The sequence below is a fragment of the Bubalus bubalis genome, chromosome 18 (genome assembly GCF_019923935.1).
Source record: "Bubalus bubalis isolate 160015118507 breed Murrah chromosome 18, NDDB_SH_1, whole genome shotgun sequence".
NCBI lineage: Eukaryota > Metazoa > Chordata > Mammalia > Artiodactyla > Bovidae > Bubalus > Bubalus bubalis.
In genome coordinates, this window is record NC_059174.1 from 8916468 (window position 1) to 8936339 (window position 19872).

General features: G+C 41.4%; 1 protein-coding gene and 1 pseudogene across 3 annotated transcripts in view; both read left to right on the plus strand.

Moving 5' to 3' along the window:
• The window catches only part of CDH13 (cadherin 13), a 1055068-nt gene that overhangs the window by 152432 nt on the left and 882764 nt on the right, over positions 1-19872 (plus strand). The window lies entirely within an intron of this gene.
• On the plus strand, positions 13417-19316 carry LOC112580378 (annotated as a pseudogene).

Genomic DNA, 19872 nt, shown 5'->3' on the forward strand with positions numbered 1-19872 from the left:
AACTATTTCTTCTATGAAGCAGTTATCCAGGAACCTTTGTGAATCACCAAACTGGATGATCTATTAGGTCCCTTGCAGGTCTAAGCATCCCATGATTCTTCAGTTAGTGCTATGTTTCTGTTGGCTTCAGAACTACTGGAAGGACAGCTCAAGACTGTAGAACTGCCCTCTGCAGTTCATTGTACAGGGTTAAGGATGGGAAACTCCCCAACTTTGAATGTCATCTATAGTCACTCTAAGGCCTGACATTTGATTCTCCTTCAGGGTTCTACAAAACCCTTTTATGTCTATTTCTGTCCCAGGTCCTAAAATATAAATTTTAACATGCTATGCTTTTCCTTGCCTCTCATTTCCAAATACAAATGGACCTTCATTGATAATCATCACTGAATAATGAACAGATAATGGCTGAATGAGTGACTGAATGCATACTACCAAGGAAAATTACTGTTTCGAATTCATTTCCGGGCCTGAACTTTAGGAGAGTCAATATTTGTTGCATATTAAATAAGCCAGTTGTTGAATCAACCTTTCTAACCAGCTTCCCATTTTCTGAAAAAGAGGTAAGTTCCTTGTGAGAATTTTATGAGGTTCCTGAAAATTGCCATGAAAAGCGCATTTTGCTTTCTCTAATGCTAAGTATTATCAGGCAGAGACAAGGCTTTGGCACAAAGGTAGACAGTCAGCCAATCTCTCTCTATTCAGGGCTGTTGGATCAATATTTGTTATCATTTGATTTATTTATTCATTTATTTAAGTTTCTAAGCAGCTCTGCCTTTTGTTGTGATGATGATACGGCAAAATGCAAAACAGCTTCTGACAAACCTTTGCTGTCTAGACTCTCGATAATGATCTCTAAAAGCCAACTCATTTCATTTGCATCCTTTTATTAATAATACACCCTCCAAACCTCTACTAGTGCTTGTCACAGTCAGTGGGTACTTCATGAGCCAAGAGAGCATAGGAGGGTATTTTTGGTTCATTATTGGGTTTCTGTAATTGAAATGACATTTTGTGAGAGCACTCCTGTATTTTAAGGGGAAACTCAAACCAATGCAGTAGTTTCCAAGTCCTCATTACTATAACATGAAAAAGAAATTTGTTAGAAGTATGTGTGTGAGTGTGTATACACATATGCTCACACACTTACACAGGCATGCACATACATTGGCATGGATAGGCCTAATAAAATGTAGCCAGTGTTCTGTTTGTTCCAAATACAGTTGGTCCTATTGGGACTCAATAGACAATTAACCACGGTCTGCAGCCCTCCTCCAACCTTCCCCCTTTCTCTGATGTTGAGGCTTACCCACAGGCCTCCAAGGATGTGGCCTGTGCATTCAGCCCCAAATGAAGGCTCATGGGGGCAGAGCATTTACAAGCCTTCTCTTCTGACCCTCTAGTTAGATGGCGGTGATTGCATGGAGAGAAAACCAGGGAATAACAAAGGAAACCGCTTAAGCAAGTTGTGTTCGGGAAGATTAGAGAAGGGAGTGCACAGAAGGATTAATTTGAAGTCTCTGAGGAAGTAATTGTGTTCAAATAATAGTTTTTCTTGTAGCCACATTTTCTCAGGTTGGTCATTTCTGATGGAGCCTCCAATTTTCTAAAATCTTTTAAAACTTAGATTCTGGCTTTCTTCCTTCACTTTTCCTTATTTCTATTTCCTCATTCAGGTGCAGCATTCATTTATTCATTCATTCATGTATTCACTCAACTGAAATTTACTGATGGTTAAGATGAATAAAACCCCTGATTTCCAAGATGTGAAGACAAAACCAAACCAAACTGCAAACCAAAGCAATTTGGGGAATTTGCTTTGGAAATTGGCTTGCAAATGGAAATCCATTGTGGCATGGCTAACCTTTAGGTGGTAGGGGCATCGCATGGCCTTATTGGATGTTTAGTCATTTGTTCAGATTAAATGCCTTGTTAAATATTTTGCATGCCAAAATTGTGGTAAGAGTTATGGTAGGGACATAAGTACAGTGAAGAAAACACGGAGCTAGTTGTTAAAATTATAGTAGGTCTCAGAGACAAGCAGGAAGACTTTATAGTTGGGTAGCTTCTGCTTGGGCAGAAACCAAGTCTCAGAGCCTTCAAAGTGGGAGAAGTTGCATGAGTACAGGCTGGAGGTAGTACAGCAAGTGGTATTTTTGAATTTAACCAGGTCCAGGAACTTAGTTTGAAATGTTCAGTGTTTAACCTCTATCGAGGAAAGGTTTTGATGAGGCGGCTTGTAAAAGCTGCATACTTTTCATATGTTACTAGGGTAGCTTGGCCAAGAACCTATTGGTTAGATGTGGATGTATTGTCTGCCAGTTAGACATAGCCAAAAAAAAATTAGGGAAAGAGGAGAGGGAACCATGTTCCCAAATGGACAAGTGAAAACTGATATCCTCCTGATAGGAAGAGAACTGATGTTTCACGGTAATCTCTAGTAATAACATTAATAGCCACCATTGTTGATCGCTTACCACAAACGGAGCACCCTGTGAAGTCCCCCCATGCTCTGCCTCCTTTAACCTGCCTGGAAACAGAGATGATTAAGCTGTGTTTTAGGAGTTCCTTGCCCCAGTCACTTCGCCTCCTCTGGCCTCAGTTTCCCCTTCTGCAAATAGAGATCACAGGAGACTATGGGGAACATTAAATGAGACAGTGCTTTTTATGTGCTTAGTATGGTGTCAAGCAGTGAGTAAACAGGTCAGTGAATATTAAAGTATTGGCTAGTATTAGCACTCCTCTCCTCCTTTTACAGATAAGGAAACAGGCTCAAGAAGACCATTCTAGATATGACCTATAGCTGAGGGCAGAACTCCCAGAAAATCACGCTCTTGTGAGCACATTTTAGAATAGAGAATCATCTGGTGCTCAGAGTGATGGCCAAAACAACTCTTACCTTTGTGTGACCATCACCTTGCCATTACTACATGATTTCATTTGATTCTCATAAGCTTCATGGGAGCAGAGATTTCTACTGCTGTGTACCCCCCTGTAGCAGTCGCTAGCGCATTCTCCATTCGAGGACTGACCTTCAATTTTCCTTCTTTCCCTGGCAAACTTCTTTGCATCCATCAGCAATCACTAAGCATCAACACTCTCCTCTCCACCAGCTTTGCCAACTCTGTGGGACTCAGTGATTTTGTCTTCATTTCCCACACAAACTCCTAGTTCATATAGTGGTAAAATCATTTTCATGATGTATTGTCATAGTTTTACTTCCCTGTCTATTGCCCTGCTTGCTCAGACTTCTTTAAAATTTAGACCACTTTTTACCTCTTTCCATGCCCCTGACTCCTTGCTTAGGGTTGACTCACAGTAGGCTTTTGCAGATACTTGAATAAATAACCGTAACTACCTGCATTTGTATCTGAAAAGTTTTCTTGATATTTGAAATTCTCACCAAAACCCCCAAACACAAAGACCTTCACCATTCACCCAAAGGTTTTCAAAGAATGTTTACCTATGTAGCTCTCACATGCCTGGAAGGAAGCCTTGGAGCAAAAGCAAGACTGTAGCTCTAAAAGAATTATGTCAACATTTAATTGCAAGAGATAGTTAACACTGCCAAGAGGGTTTCCAGAACAACTTAGCTTTTGGTTTAAAGTTCAGTTGCTGAGTAATTGATCAGGTAGAAGCAATTTGACTATTATAGCTTGAATATGCAGGCCTTAGTAATGCTGTAGCATCTTAACATGTCCCTGTCAATCCATCTTGGGACTGGAAATCTCTGTGGCAGGTGTGTGAATTCCAAGGCAATGGCTTTAACTTTGAGGATGTTTGGAGATGGTCCACGTCTTTGTTGATGATCCTCCAGTCTGACAAAGGCAAGAAAGACTGGACCTATGATCAGAGCAATGGTCTAGTTGGTCTAGATTTGAGGAATGTTTTTCTTGTACCAAATGAGTGAAGACCTGAACAAATCTGGGGAGTTGATGAATACTTTCCTGGCAAATGTTTTTTTTGTTTTTTTTTTTTAATTGAAGTATAGTTGATTTCTGCTGTATAGCAAACTGACTCATTTATATACATTTATACATTCTTTACATCTTTTTTATGTTCATTTCTATTATGATTTATCCCATGACATTGAGTATATTTTTATGCTATACAGTAGGACCTTCTGGTTTATCCATTCTGTATGTAATAGTTTACATCAACTAACCCCAAACTCTCAATCCATTCCTCATCCACTGCCCTGACCCTTTGGCAACCGTAAGTCTGTTTTCTAGGTATATGAGTCTGTTTCTGGTTTTTTGTAGTAGGTTCATTTGTCCCATATTTTAGATTCCATATATAAGTGATATCATATAGTATCTGTCTTTCTCTTTCTGACTTACTTTACTTAGTATGATAATCTCCAGTTGTATTCATGTTGCTGCAAATGGCACTCTTTCATTCTTGTTAATGGCTAAATAGTATCCCATTGTCTGTGCGTGTGAATGTGTGTGTATATATACTCTTTGCAACCCCAGGCTTCTCTGTCCATGGGATTTCCCAGCAAGAATACTGTAGTGGGCTGTCATTTCCTTCTCCAGGGGATCTTCCTGACCCAGGGATTAAACCTGCATCTCTTGCACTGCAGGCAAATTCTTTACCACTGAGCCACCAGGGAATGCAGATATATATTTATATACTAAGCAGGTGAAGGGAAGGAGGGCAGCCCAACCCTGGCCATAAGACTCTTTAGATATGATGGGATTGGCAGTTAGCTTTGGTCCTCTGCTCAGTCAGCTCTCTAAAGGGTAACTGTTGCATTCTTATCATCTGCTGGGAGGTGGAAAGACACATTGCATTTGGGAGGTAAGCACATCACAATCATTTGGTATTTTGTTAGTTACATCCAGCAGAAGATTCACCATTGTTTCTTTTATGACTTTGTAACAATATGAACTAAGTAAAAAATATTTTTATTAATATTTCAGTATCATTAAACTGCTATTTGATGATTCCTGCTTGGGACCCTATTTACAAAAACATGTCAGGTTTTATTTACAGTATTTATTATTTTATTGTATGCTAAGAACCATACTAAAGGAGAACACGCATTATTTCCATGTAACTCTCATAGCAACCCTATGGGATGAATACTCCTATTCAGGTCTCTGATGAGGCACAGAGAGGTCTGGGTGCCTAGCCAAGGTCTGGTGTTCAGAACCAGCACTGTCTGAACTCAGCTTTCATATTCTTCCCACCTAAGTGTCTGCTCCTTGATAAATTATTTGAGGTCTGTTGCTTTCATAACATGACACTGCCATATAAATATACTGGATAAGCTCAAATGTAACAGTGAACTAGGAGTTAGTAGGATGTAGGCATGATTAAACACCATGCAGAGGAATCAAAGATCAAATTGCCAACATTCATTGGATCATAGAAAAAGCAAGCGAATTTCAGAAAAACATCTACCTCTGCTTAACTGACTATGCCAAAGCCTTTGACTGTGGATCACAACAAACTGTGGAAAATTCTTAAAGAGATGGGAATACCAGACCACCTGACCTGCCTCCTGAGAAATCTGTATGTAGGTCAAGAGGCAGCAGTTAGAAATGGACATGGACCAACAGACTGGTTCCAAATTGGGAAAGAAGTACGTCAAGGTGTGTATTGTCATCCTGCTTATTTAACTTGTATGCAGAGTACATCATGAGAAACGCTGGGCTGGATGAAGCACAAGGTGGAATCAAGATTTCTCAAGGGAGAAATATCAATAACCTCAGATATGCAGATGACACCACCCTTATGGCAGAAAGCGAAGAAGAACTAAACAGCCTCTTGATGAAAGTGAAAGAGATTGAAAAAAGTTGGCTTAAAACTCAACATTCAAAAAGTGAAGATTATGGCATCCTGTTCCATCACTTCATGGCAAATAGATAGGGAAACAATGGAAACAGTGAAATACTTTATTTTGGGGGGCTCCAAAATCTCTGCAGATGGTGACTATGGCCATGAAATTAAAAGATGCTTGCACCTTGGAAGAAAATCGATGACCAACCTAGACAGCATATTAAAAAGGAGAGACATTACTTTGCAGACAAAGGTCCATTTAGTCAAAGCTATGGTTTTTCCAGTGGTCATGTATGGATGTGAGAGTTGGACCATATAGAAAGCCGAGCGCCAAAGAATTGATGCTTTTGAACTGTGGGTTGGAAGACTCTTGAGAATCCCTTGGACTGCAAGGAGATCAAACCGTCAATCCTAATGAATATTCATTGGAAGGACTTGTGCTGAAGCTGAAGCTCCAATACTTTGGCTATCTGATGCAAAAAACTGATTTCTTAGGAAAGGCCCTGATGCTGGGAAAGATTGAAGGCAGGAGGAGAAGGGGACGACAGAGGATGAGATGGTTGGATGGCATCACCAACTCAATGGACATTAGTTTGAGCAAGCTCTGGGAGTTGGTGATGGAGAGGGAAGCCTGGCATGCTGCAGTCCACAGGGTCGCACAGAATCAGACACAAGTGAGCGACTGAACTGACTGACTGACTGAAATGCCATGCAAACTTCCAAAACATACTTTATTCATCCCTTGCTTCATATCTCAACAGCTTCCATTTGTTTAAGTTAGTGTTTTCCAAGTTGCATTGTCATGAACAGAATGTGACATATTTTTGAAGGGGAAAGATGAGAATGGCTCAAAGCTGTGAATTTTGGAGTGATGCCTATAAATTTTTCCTCCTACTTATCTGATTATATATATATTTATTTATATAAACACTGATATATAAACCCTAGCAGGAAAAAATAAAAATGCAAAAATTTTTGATAACAAGAAAAATGGCTTCTGTTTACACTGAGTTCTCACAGGTCAGATGTGCATTGAGGGCACAGAAGCTAAGAGACAGAGAAAAATGACAATCTGAGCACTTGAAAGGCTCGTTGAATTTTTGTACAGGGTGTGTCAAGGGGAGTTGCAAAGTGAAACCACAAGTCAGTGGCAAGAAGGGAAGCAGCTGGCAGTGGGACTCGTCATGGGGTGGTGTTTCCCTTCTGTCCGCCTGCTGACCTGCACCACAGACTTCACCCTGTCTCTCTGTCTTTTCCCCAAGACAAAACAAGAGAATTGAATGCAGTGATCACTAAGCTTCTCTCTCTGCTCCAGAGATAGTCTGATTTTCAAGATTTCTAAGAGTTCTGTGCCACTAGAATTGATTACCTTTTCATTGTTAGCGACTTCATAAAATGAAAATTATTCAAGCTTGCATTTTTTGGCACAAAATTTACCCATGACTTTTCTAAAATATTATCTCTTAATGCACACAGTTCTCAAGCACTGAAGCTAACTGGAACTACCACAGAGTATTAATAGAAAATATATATGAGAGGATGCTATTTAATAAACCCCTAAGTCCATAATTCTAATAATGCAAATCAACTTTAATTTCCCACTAATTAGAAGCCAGACTCTCAGCTTTACCTCTTTTATCTGCAGCTCCTTCTGTCTCAGGCTGCTCAGTGATGGCCATGCTCCTGGCCAGGTCATTTCTTCCATGTCTACGATTAAAGTCTCCTGGCCAAACAGTAGTAGGCCGGACTTGAGGGAGGGATTCCCTGAAAAGCGGTGAACAAAGACTTGGGGACTAAAAGCAAAGACCATTTATGTTGCAAAAGGAGGAGAGTTCAGTTCTCTTTGTGTCTGTTTGTATATATCTCACTAATCAGCAGGCTGTCACTCTTGGAGAGGCCCTGAGTGGCTTGGGTGGGCATTCTCTTCATTATCCAGCCATTGTCATGGCGTGATTAAAGCAGAGGAAAAATGTTTATCTCCAGCACTCTCCTGGAGGTACATGGACTGCTCTAAAATTGAAAGAACAAAGCATGGCGTTCCTGGTACAACTGTGTAGAAAATAACCAGCAGCACCTTGGCATTTGTAGACTGTATTTCAGAGCATGGACATGGGGTTCCAGCAGCACTGGTCTCCTTGCTGGTCCTGGACTACACCTCAGGGCCTTTGCACATGCAAGTCTCCCTGCTTGGGATGCACCCCGCCTGACAGCCTCATGCCTTGTTACTATTTTAATTAATTTTTGCTTGAATGTGACTTTTTCACAGAAGTTATTCTTTCTGTTTCTAGTCACTCTTTTCCTCTGACCACGCTTTATCTATACAGTGTTTATCATGTCATGACGTAGTAAGTATTTGAAAGTTGTTTATTTTCCATTCCCTCTGCTAGAATGCATGCTGCATAAGTGCGGGCTGTTTGCCTGTTTCAGACCCCATTTTGCCCCCAGCTCTAGGAGAGCAATAATGAGCACTCAGTAACTGTCAAATGAATTTTGAAAGTATGTGAAGATACACATGAAGATCTGAGTGACTTTTCAACAATTTAAGTCAAAAGACAGTCTTTACCTTATAGTTTGCCCATGTTTGGCATTTGATAAATATTTATTGAAATAAATGAACATGTGACTGGAATAAATATATAAATTTAGTAGATATAGTTTTCAATAGGTACATAAATGTGCCCATGTGTTTTAAAAGGAAAGCTAGAGTGGCAAGACCAAGACCATGGTTTTGGGAACCCAATAGTTGACAGAATGTTCAGTTTCTAGATGCCCTAATTTAGAGCCCTATGACAATGCAAAAGATGCAATTGTGTGTTACCTGTTCCTTCATCTTTAAATGAGGGAGAACTGTTCAAGCAATAACAATAATATAAATAATATGTACTTTGCAACTTCTAGTGAGGATTAGGTGAGATAAAGCTTGAAAAGCGATAATCTGGGTCTGGGGTCTGGGTAATATAACATTTCCAGGTATTGCACAAAAGAAAACAAAAGAATCAAATGTTTGGAAAGAGGGAGTGCAAACAGCCCTCCTCTATCTCTGACCTGCCGGAGAAGGTTCTACTTCTGTCTGTCTAGGTTTTTCCCCTTCTCTGCCCCCCATGACAAAACTGGGAGGAAACGTGGAAGGGAAGAGCTCGAATCTACATCTAGAAATGGAACTTCAAAATGAGAGGGTGCTGGACAAGTAGATGTGAGAGTGCAGAGGGAATTTTGAAGTCCAATTTGCCTCCTTTGTGGGGCTAAATACTATAAACTGCAATTTGCATCCATTTATTTCTCATTATATCCGAGGCTATAACATGAGACCAGGAACATAGTAGATGCTCAATAAATAGGTGTTGGATAATGAATGAGGATATGAATCATTATGGAACTAGTTTTGGTTGTGTATCTCTTTATCTTCTGAGGCTGAATCGCACTCATAGTCACTTCACTCATTCTTAGTTAATTCGTTTATTTCTTCATGGAACCCCTTATCTTTACATAGTGTATGGCAGACTGAATATCATTTTTCCTTTCACTGTTTAAAGAGACTAGTGTTTGGGCGTTTTGAGTTGCAGAATTTCATAATTCTTTCAGTTACATGTCTCTTGAGACCCCGATTACTGAGACTATAAGCTCCTCTAGAACCATAAGAGTTTCTTTGCAAAGATATTGCCATTATGCATCTTGTGAAAAGCTCCCCGCCTCCATCTTCAGCTCAACTCAACAAGTTTCCATTGAGTGCCCAGCACTAAAAGTCTTAGATGGAAATTGATTCCCTACTCCTTCTATTTTAACTGTCAAAATCATAGACTACATTGTTTCTGACTGAAAACCCACTAACAGCTCCCTGCCCATCATCCCGCTGCTCCTTCCCAGTGCAGGCACTGCCTGGTACCATTATCAATGGGGCATCTATATTGTGAATGGTATTTATTACAAGAAAATCATGTGGCATAAAAAGAATAATTGCCTTCATAAGCATGTATTTTTTTACACTATGAGCTTCCCAATGGGAAGTCATACTGGGGAAAGCATAATTGCTAATTCCAGTGCTACACATAACTCTGAGGAGTGTTTCATGGTCCGACTCTCCGAGTGTCATTTCTTCCTGTGGAGCAGGAAGGAAATAAGCTTCCATTGAGGAATCTACACAGGGCCAGACCCTGTGAGTTCCCAGACATGTGTTTTGCCTTATAATAACTTGAGAAGTACATGGAATCATCCTCATTATGAAAAAGAACCAATTTCACCAGGCTTAAATAACTTCTCATAAAATCACCTCCTTATAATTATGTGAAATCAGGATGTAAGATGAAATTTCTTAGGGAATACACAATGACTCTTTATCCTATACTAATGTTTCTTTGGCCAAATTTAAGAAATGAAGAGTCCCCAAGAGCCACCTACCCCCAAATATTTTCCTCATCACTCCACTTCGCTATCTCAAAGTCCACCATTAAAATCATTCTTCTAAGGCTGGAGTCTTCTTAGGCTTCTGCTAAAATGGGGAATGTCTAGTACAACCTCTTTTTTTTTCATGCTTGTGTGCGTGTGTTTTATTTATTTTTAACTGAAAGATAGTTGCTTTACACTGTTGTGTTGGTTTCTGCCGTAGATCAGCATGAGTCAGCCACAGGCATACATACGTCCCCTCCCTCTTGAACCTCTCTCCTACCTCCCACCCCTCCCGCCCCTCCTGGTTGTCACAGAGCACCGGTTTCAGCTCCCTGAGTCATGCGCAAACCCCCACTGTCTGTCTGCTTCACGTGGATAGCGCACGTGCGTCCCTGCCGCACTCTCCACTCGTCCCACCCTCTCCTCCCCCGCTGTGTCCACAAGTCTGTTCACTACGTCTACGTCTCCACTGCTTCCTGCAGCCTCTTTTTAAGTCAAGGAAAATTTATAGAATTTAGGTCGAAATGCACTCAGAATAATTTACAAAACTCCTATATACAAAGCTGGTATATTTAACACCAGGTTCAGATCATTTCTGAAGCCTTGAAACTCCCCCTTTAGCTCTGGGGAGGTCTGAGGTCTGACAGACTAGGGAAACACTGCCTTTTCCAGGATAACTGAATGTTGTCACAAAGATCCAAGGTGCTACACAGATCCTGCATTTGGTGGACTGGAGTTCCCACTGGGTGCCGTTCACGTCCCCAGTATACGCTTGCCTAAGCCTAGGTTCAGACCTCAGCTCCACAACCTTCTGCCTGATTAGCTTTGGTAGTTAATCTACAGATAAATCAGTTAATCTACAGAAGTTTAGTTTCCTCATGAAAAATCAGGGATATTTCTATCTCTCCTTAGTGTTGTTACAGGATTAAAAAAGATGGTTCTTAAAAGCACTTAGCCTAATGCTGGACACAGAAAGAGTAGTCAATATGTGGCAATAATAACGGTAGCCACGGTTGTTGCTGTCTTTACTATCTATTATTATTATCCAATACATATTATCCATTATTCAATAAGCTCCAATAGATCTGACTAAATGCCCCCTCCCCACCAATTGCTTTCTTCAGCATTCCTCAGTGCAAAACGTGAGATGTGCTTTGATGATAAAACAGAATGTTTACCTTATCTTCAAGGCTCATTTGTACCCAACATACAATTGTTTAAAAATTGCATTTTATTATAAAAATCTTCAAACCTAGTGAAAAGTTGAATTTTGCAGTTGGCGCATGTGCATTCACCATCTAGATTCTGCCTTTAACATTTTATCCCCTGCATTTCTGCTCTCTCTCTCTCTCCATGCATCCCTCTATCCATCCATTAATCCACCCCATGGTTTTGATTTGATGAATTTCAAAGTGAATTGTAGACATTAAATATACCTTCCTCCTAAATACTTTAGCATGCATATTGTTAACTAGTATTTGTGTATACTTTTTTCTCTTTTGATGTAAAATTTACCCATGGTGAAATGTATAAACCTTACATGTATATTCTCTGAGTTTAACATATGCACACATCTTTGGAACCTAAACCCTTGTCAAGATGTAGAAGAGTCTCATTATCCCGGACAGTTCCCTCAAGCCTCTACCTAGCCAATTCTGACTCTCCCCCAGCAACCTCAAAACAACCACTGCTCTGATTATTGGGTACTATGGATTAGGTTTTTTCTGTTCTAGAACTTGGCATAAGTGGAATCATGCAGCATGCACTTTTAATGCCAGGCTTCCTTCACTCAACACATTTTTAACGTTAACCCACATTGCACCAATGCACCCTCTGAGAGTACAAACAACATTTTTTGAGTTGCTGCCAGCAAAAATCTTTCTCATTTTATCTTGCTCCATGTTAGACTTAAATTCCTATGCCATGCACACTTGTCTCATGGTCCCTGGCCCTCGCTTTCCGAGCTCAGGGCCTTTGCTCGCAGTCTTCCTCCCTGTGAGGCCCTGGCCTCTTGCCACCCCTTTCCTGCATTCCCTCCAGGGCTCATCTCCAGCCCCAGCACCCCCCTGACTCCTCTGAGGACTACCACGAGTTTCTCCCTGAGCTCTGGACAGAGCTCCCAGCTCACTGATGGGCTTTGCTGCTGGTGATGCAGTCCTGCTTGTTGACTAGGAGGGAATAGGGGACGGAGAAAGGAGCTGAGTGTCTCAGAGAGGGGCACTCTTTACTTAGAAGAGCCAAATGAAGCAAGACAAGAGTGTTACCTGCAAGACCCCAAAGAGGAAAGGAGTGAGGAGAGAGAGAGAAGAAGAGCTGAGAGGATCAGCTCTGTCTGAGTGATGGACATGAGTTGGGTTGAGGCTGATGGTACAGAAGGGAGAGAGGGAAGCTGTAAGGACTAACTGCTCTCATGTGTAAGTTGTCTAAGTATGAAATAACTGGATTGATTTTCCTCATGGCCGGTGGGAGTGCTTCTCCTTGCTACACAGTCATGCAACATACGTCTCATTTTCTCAAATAAACTGCAAGGAACTCTCTTACTATTGACTGGGACAAAGTTTCATAAGGTGTTTATTTTGTTCCCTGTGGTGACCTGCACACAGGAGCCACAGTAGATACCCACTGATTGCAAACGACGCCTCTCCCCTGACTATTGGTTGTAGCAATTAGTTTTATCGATATTTGGGCGGCTGATTTTAATGTGTATTTGACTGAATCGACCATCTCAGCCACTAGGCTTTGCAGCAGCTATGTCCACCAACTCTACCAAGAAAATGGGAACTGGAGACGTTTCCCATTTTATTGCCATTTTACTACCATACCATGGTAACATCTCACCACGAATGTTCATGATATAAGGTCAATTTTTGCCTTAAAAATATGGTCTAGTATCAACCTCTGTTCCTGTTGCTCTAAAATTAGAACACTTTGTACCCAAAGTTTTGTCCCTCGGACTTCAAGCCTAGTGCTTACATCTGTTTATAAGCCAGCAATACCTCCACTTGGCCTCCCTGGTGGCTCAGATGGTAAAGAATCTGCCTGCCAATGTAGGATATGTGGGTTTGATACTTGGGTTGGGAAGATGCCCTGGAGAAGGAGGTGGCAACCCACTCCAGTATTCTTGCCTGTGGAATCCCATGGATAGAGGAAATTGGTGGGCTACAGTCCATGGGGTCACAAAAGAGTCAGACACGACTGAACCAATAAACCACCACCATCAGCAATGTCTCCACTGGAGGAGGGAAAGGGTCCAACAGCCACTGGATACATCAGTCTCTTAATTCTTCATGTTTCTTACTTCCCTAACCTGGTAGACTTCCACAATTAAGACAGATTCTTATTCAGTCTAACAAGAAGATCAAAAGCAATTCAGGGTCAGCAGACTCACTTTTATGCCTTTAATATTTTGTATTTTGCCAATATTTCAAGGTACTTTGAAGGTCCCCTGCTTTCTCATGAGGGCTGGGCACGAATGTTCAGGAGCGATCATTGTAATGACATCTCTCTGATTAAAAAGACAGCTAGTGAAATCGAGATAGAACATCAAATTCAGAAACATCATTAGCAGGATTCTATTTTGGCTGGGTCTAATCTTCTGCGGGGTCACCATGTTGCCTTCAATGAGTCTGACCATTTTATATCATTTAGATTGAAACAGACCCATCATGTCACAGGCAAATGCCTTTATCATATTTAATTAACCCAACACCATGTAATAATCTCCCTGGTAATTATCCCTTGCCAGCACTTGAAAGCATGAAGGAACAAATAAATCCTCCCAGCTGCAGGTATATGTAAGCTGTAACTTGGTGTCATGGCAGAAGAGTATTGACAAGTTACTGTGCAATACTAATTATACTAAGAAAATGTAAATGGCTTCATCAAAAAAAGAAAGAGCCAGATGGAAGGTTTTATATACTGTATTCTCATATGTTAGGAAATGGGGTATTAAAAAGGCATCCCACCCTCTGGATCAGAGAAGGAGGAATAAAGATACCTGTGTCTTTACGGATGCCAGACGGAACCTCCAACTGGGGAAACTGTTTGGAAGGAGGTAATATTCAGAAGGACATTAGTGGCTGTTGGTATTTAGGTCTCATGATGCTACCCAGGACATAGGTGAAGGAATATTACTTAGGCTGATGCTGCCTTTTTCTTGTGATAGTAGTTGCTGGAAAGAGAGATGGAGGGAACTGACTTGTTCCATGGTGCCCTGGGCTTTTCCTTCATGCTGGCAAATAATAAATTATTCACAAAAAGACACGTACCCACCATGTGGTGAATCAGTGGGCCTCCACTGAGCTGGTTTTTCTAATGCATCAGCAAGAACAGACTTACCTGAATACACTGCAGTTAAAAAACAAAATTCAGTTGGAAACAATAGACTTAAATCTGCAACAGCACATGGCAGAAAGGAAATTTAATTTCAAAGGTGAGATTTGGCAAGCCTGTGAATGCAGTCTGCAAACTGCACAAGGAATTGGATTTTTAATAAGCGTAGAGTTAGTTCTGAGTTCTCTTGTTCATGAATTGCATACCATCTTACCCAGCTGCTGTCTCCAGCTAATGTCACCAGAGCTGAAGTGACAGCCAAAGTGTAACTGTGGCTTGGGAATCATTTGTGTCTGATTCTCTGGCTAGGTTGGGCTGCTACCTGCCATAACACATGGCTGTTATTAGCCTTATTAGAAAACAAATTTGGAAACCATTAACCGAGAAGGGTGTTTGAATAGTAATGTTCTCCCTTACTTTCCACTCCTTATTATTTCATCTGTGTGTGTGTGTGTATGTAGTGCTATTGTTACTCAACCAGTCAATCAAAATGCTGTTTATTATAAAAGTAATTCTCCTTAATTAGAGAAAATTTGAGACATAAAAAAGGAAGAGAAAGAAAAGCACTCAAGGGTTGCAGCCCAAACATGATCATTAGTAACAATTTACTGTAGTTATTTAGAGCCTTTTTCCTTTATGCATGCATTTTAAATTGGTTTAGTTTTTATATGGTTAGACTCATCATGAATCATATATTCAATATTCTGGTTAAAAATCATCATAAGTTTAGTCTATATAATTAAATTAGCTATAATTATGCTTTGAGCTGTATTACCATTCCATACGTAGATATCATTTTATAATTTTTACAGTCAGTTCTCAATGGCTACATAATATTCCTCTGTTTAGATATATCATATTTTGGTTAAGTATTTCCTTATTGTAGCATTCTTGAACTCAGTATTCTCAGTGTTTTTTTTTCTTTGTAGATTAAAAAATTTAAGCTGTGACTTTGGTATAAATTAAAATGTGTTTGCTTCATTTCATAATTCTTTTCACATTGTTTCGCAGTTTTTTTATAAACATTTTTCTTCAGTTCAGAAGCAAAGTTTTATTCTTTAATCAAACAATGGAGAGAGTGCATGCTTCCTCGACAGACCAGAAGGCCGTCTGGGGGCTTTACGGGGTCATCAGTCAGTGGGGAAGGGGCGGAGTTCGCACAGAGCGGAGCAGCGGTGGTGCTCAGGCTCCGGGTCTCAGATCCGGGCCCAGCATCCCTGCACGTGGCTCGCTGCCGCCGTCTTGAACTGCGCGCGGTCCTCCGACCCAAGTGTCAGCACAGCTGTGTCGTGCTTGGAAGTCTGGTCAGAGACACTGGGTGTAAGATCTCTGTAAGTGGCCCCAATGAGCAAGTGAAACTAGACAGGACCTCATGAAGCTCTGGTTCTTGATGTCTCATCGCAGAAAAAAATTCAGTGACAGACCAGGTGATAAGTAAGAAGTGGATCTATTTAGAGAGAAACTTAACTCCAGCGACAGTGTGGGCCATCTCAGAAGGCCAGTGCTGCCTTGAGAGAAACACACTCCAGAGAGTGTGGGCTGTTGTAGTTGAGAGTGTCCTGTGAACATAATTTTCAATGGTCATATATTTTTTAAAGGCAGAAAGCAGCCTTTCCATCAGGCAGAAAATTAATCAGCCCTGACAGAGAAGCAGAGCTGAGCATGGCGGCCTGTAATTAAGGGATGCATGCCCTTCGGATTATCTCATTAGTTTATCAAGAAAACATTTATTATAATTAATTCTCAGACAAGTTCTACCACTTCAAACCCACCCAACAAGGACTCTGAATCTGTCCACTCCGGGCAAAGCAAGACCTTCCGCTGGGTCCCCTGGATTTGGGCCGACTTTGCGCCTCCAAACAACCCTAGCATGATGTCTTATCTTAAGCAACCTCCTTATGCAGTCAGTGGGTTGAGTCTGACCACTTCCGGCATGGACTTGCTGCACCCCTCGGTGGGCTACCCAGCCACCCCTTGGAAACAGGAGAGGACGATGTTCACCTGAGCGCAGCTCGATGTGCTGGAAGCACTGTTTGTTAAGACCCGATACCCAGACATCTTCACGTGGGAGGAGGTGGTGCTGAAAACCAACTTGCCTGGGTCCAGGGTACAGGCAAGGTTTAAGAATCAAAGAGCCAAGTGCCGCCAACAGGGGCAGCAACAGCAGAATGGACGTCAAAACAAAGTGAGACCTGCCAAAAAGAAGACATCTCCTGCCTGGGAAGTGAGTTCAGAGTGTGGAACAAGTGGCCAGATCACTCCCCCTTCTAGCACCTCAGTCCCAGTCATTTCCAGCAGCAGTGCTCCTGCGTCTGTCTGGAGCCCAGCTTCCATCCCCCCATTGTCAGATCCCCTGTCCACTGCCTCTCCCTGCATGCAGAGGTCCTACCCCATGACCTATACTGAGGCTTCAGGTCATAGTCAAGGATATGCTGGCTCAGTTTCCTACTTTGGGGGGCATGGACTGTGGATCTTACTTGAGCCCTATGCATCACCAGCTTCCTGGACCAGGGACCGCACTCAGTCCCATGGGTACCAATGCAGTCACCAGCCATCTCAATCAGTCCCCAGCTTCTGTGTTCACCCAGGGATGTGGAGCTTTAAGCTTGGGTTTTAACTCAACCACTGATTGCTTGGATTATAAGGACCAAACTGCCTCCTGGAAACTTAACTTCAATGCTGACTGCTTAGATTATAAAGATCAGGCATCTTCGTGGAAATTCCAAGTTTTGTGAAGACCTGTGATCTTCACAAAAATCATCTTTTTGTGGGTGATTTTTAAATATACTGTGCTGGACATTCCAGTTTTAGCCAGGCATTGGTTAAAAGAGGTAGATGGTATGATGCTCAGACTCCTCTTCTGATCAATGTCCTTGAAGGCATAGAAGGAAAATGGAAGGCCTTAGTAAGGGCCTACCGACCACCTACCGAAATAGACAAATCAGCCTACTTAATACTTAAGTCCTGTCATAGTTCTAGATCATTGGTTTTCCTGATTCACAAGGTGATCGAAAGCAGTCTAGCCATGTGCAGCCAAATACCACCAAAAAGAAACAAGCAGAACTAAATTGTGAGGGGAAGGAGGGAAGGACATAGCCTTCTTAAGCAGAGGTATTCCAATGTTTTAGCTAATCCATGGCTGAATCTTAGGAATGGACAGTGTCTCAAGCTCATTCACGTTTCATGACCAACTGGTAGTTGGCACTGAAAAGCTTTTCAGGGCCGTGTGAATTGTGCGACTGACTGTCCTAGCTGCATTACTTTATTTAAAAACTAATGTTAATAAGGAGACAATATGTAGTTTAAGAGACAGTCAGTGTGTGTCTCGTAGAAATGGTACATCTGTGGTTTTTAGTCTGTGCTAGACTTCAAAACTGGAGTCTCCTGTTATTATATGCAACCTTGAACTCCACCTCTGCAGGGTTTCTTCTGTGATTAAATAGGTTATAATTATAAGTAAATTCAGAGCAACTGAGTACTTATCTAAAAGATTACCTTTGGCTGGAGGTGAGCTACACTGAAACTTTACAACAAAATGTCTCTGGACAAGGAGAATAAGAGAAGAGAAACGAAAGGACACTAATTCATCATGTAATTTACTTTTGGTAAGCCTAGCAGTAAAGAGACATTGGTCAATTGCTCTGACCCTGATGAATTTATAAACTGAGATCATCGTTGTTTATGCTTGCAGATGTTAACTGGAAAAGTTATATATGCATAAACCTTTCTTCCTGGTTTGGCAGATATGTATAATTATATTAAAATGGTTCTAGCACACACACACACAAAAGCCTCATAACTACTCTTTTGTGTTTAACTCCTTTAGCTACTCCTTTGTGTCTAGCTACTGAGATGAAGGTGCTTTCTAACTTTTTAGAATATTAAATGATAGTTTCATTAGTTAATCAAAATGCATTATGTACCAATTATATACAAAGCACTAGGCTAAACTGGTTATATTTGTGCTTAAAGCTTTTTCAAGTTTAGGAAGCTTTACTTAGGATGTCTAAAATAGGTGCCATTGAATCAAGTGGGATGTGTGCTTTTAAGGTTGTGGGTAGATGTTGCCTGATGGCTTTGGTGAAGCTCTGTTATTAATCTGTTTTACCAGCAGCACTTCATGAGTGCTTGTTTCACCACTTCTAGGCAATAAATGTTATTTTCCCCCATGAGAAGAAGGTAGAGACCATGGCACAAGGATCTTTACTGGGTAATGAACAAAATGTTGGTCCCATCCCTTTGTGGGATCCTCGTTACTTGTTACCCTCCATTGAGCCCTGTCTGACTGTCCTGGTTTTGGGGGAAGGATGGAGCTCAGAAACAAGGCATGCTTGGATTTTAAGGTCACAGAGCTGGTCAACTGGGACCAGAGCTTTTCCAGAAGACTCATTCCCTCTGCAGAGGGAAAGATAAATGGAGGTCCATTTCAAGAAAGAACAGCCAAAGAGCTTAAACTCTGATTCCAAAGGGTGGCGAAAGCTCAGCAGGACATCACACAGTCCTCCTAGCTGGGAGGACTCAGTCATCAACTATTCCAAGTGAAGCTCTGACCTGGAAGGCAGGATAGACACTGTCTTTAATAACAATAGGAACCACAGCCGCATTTATGGAAGGCATATCATGAGCCAGACTCTGTGCTAATCCTCCTAGATGACTTATCTTTTTTCATTCTCCCAATAACCCTAGTAGTAGGGATTTTGTTGTTGTTTAGTCACTAAGTCATGTCCGACTTTTTGTGACCCCGTGGACTGCAGTGTGCCAGGCTCCTCTCTCTTCCACTGTTTCCCAGAGTTTGCTCAGATTCATGTCCATTGAGTCGGTGATGCTATCCAACCATCTCATCCTCTGCCTCCCCCTTCTCCTTTTGCCTTTAGTCTTTCCCAGCATCAGGGTCTTTTCCAGTGGATTGGCTCTTCACATCAAGTGTTAGAACTTCATCTTTGGCATCAGTCCTTCCAATGAATATTTGGGGTTGATTTCCTTTAGACTTGACTGGTTTGATCTCCTTGTAGTCCCAGGGACTCTCAAGAATCTTCTCCAGCACCATTATCTAATAAGGCAGGGGACTTATTAGGCCCCTTTTATAGATGAAGAAATATAAACTCATAGAGCTTAAATAACTTTCCTAGTCATACAGTTTGTAACAGAATCAGGACCTGAACTCAGAGCTTTAGAAGGCATGTCCTTGAAACTGTCAGTTTGGTTCCTCTGAAGCTGACTGCGGATGAGATGTTATGTGAAAGTGACCTCTTAGAAACATTCCCAGGCAACACTGATAGGGAGGTGGGGAAGTAAAACTGGGAAAGGGGAGGGTGAGCAAGGGTGTAGTATCAGGCCAAGTCCTAGAGACGTAAATTTGGCCTAATCCCC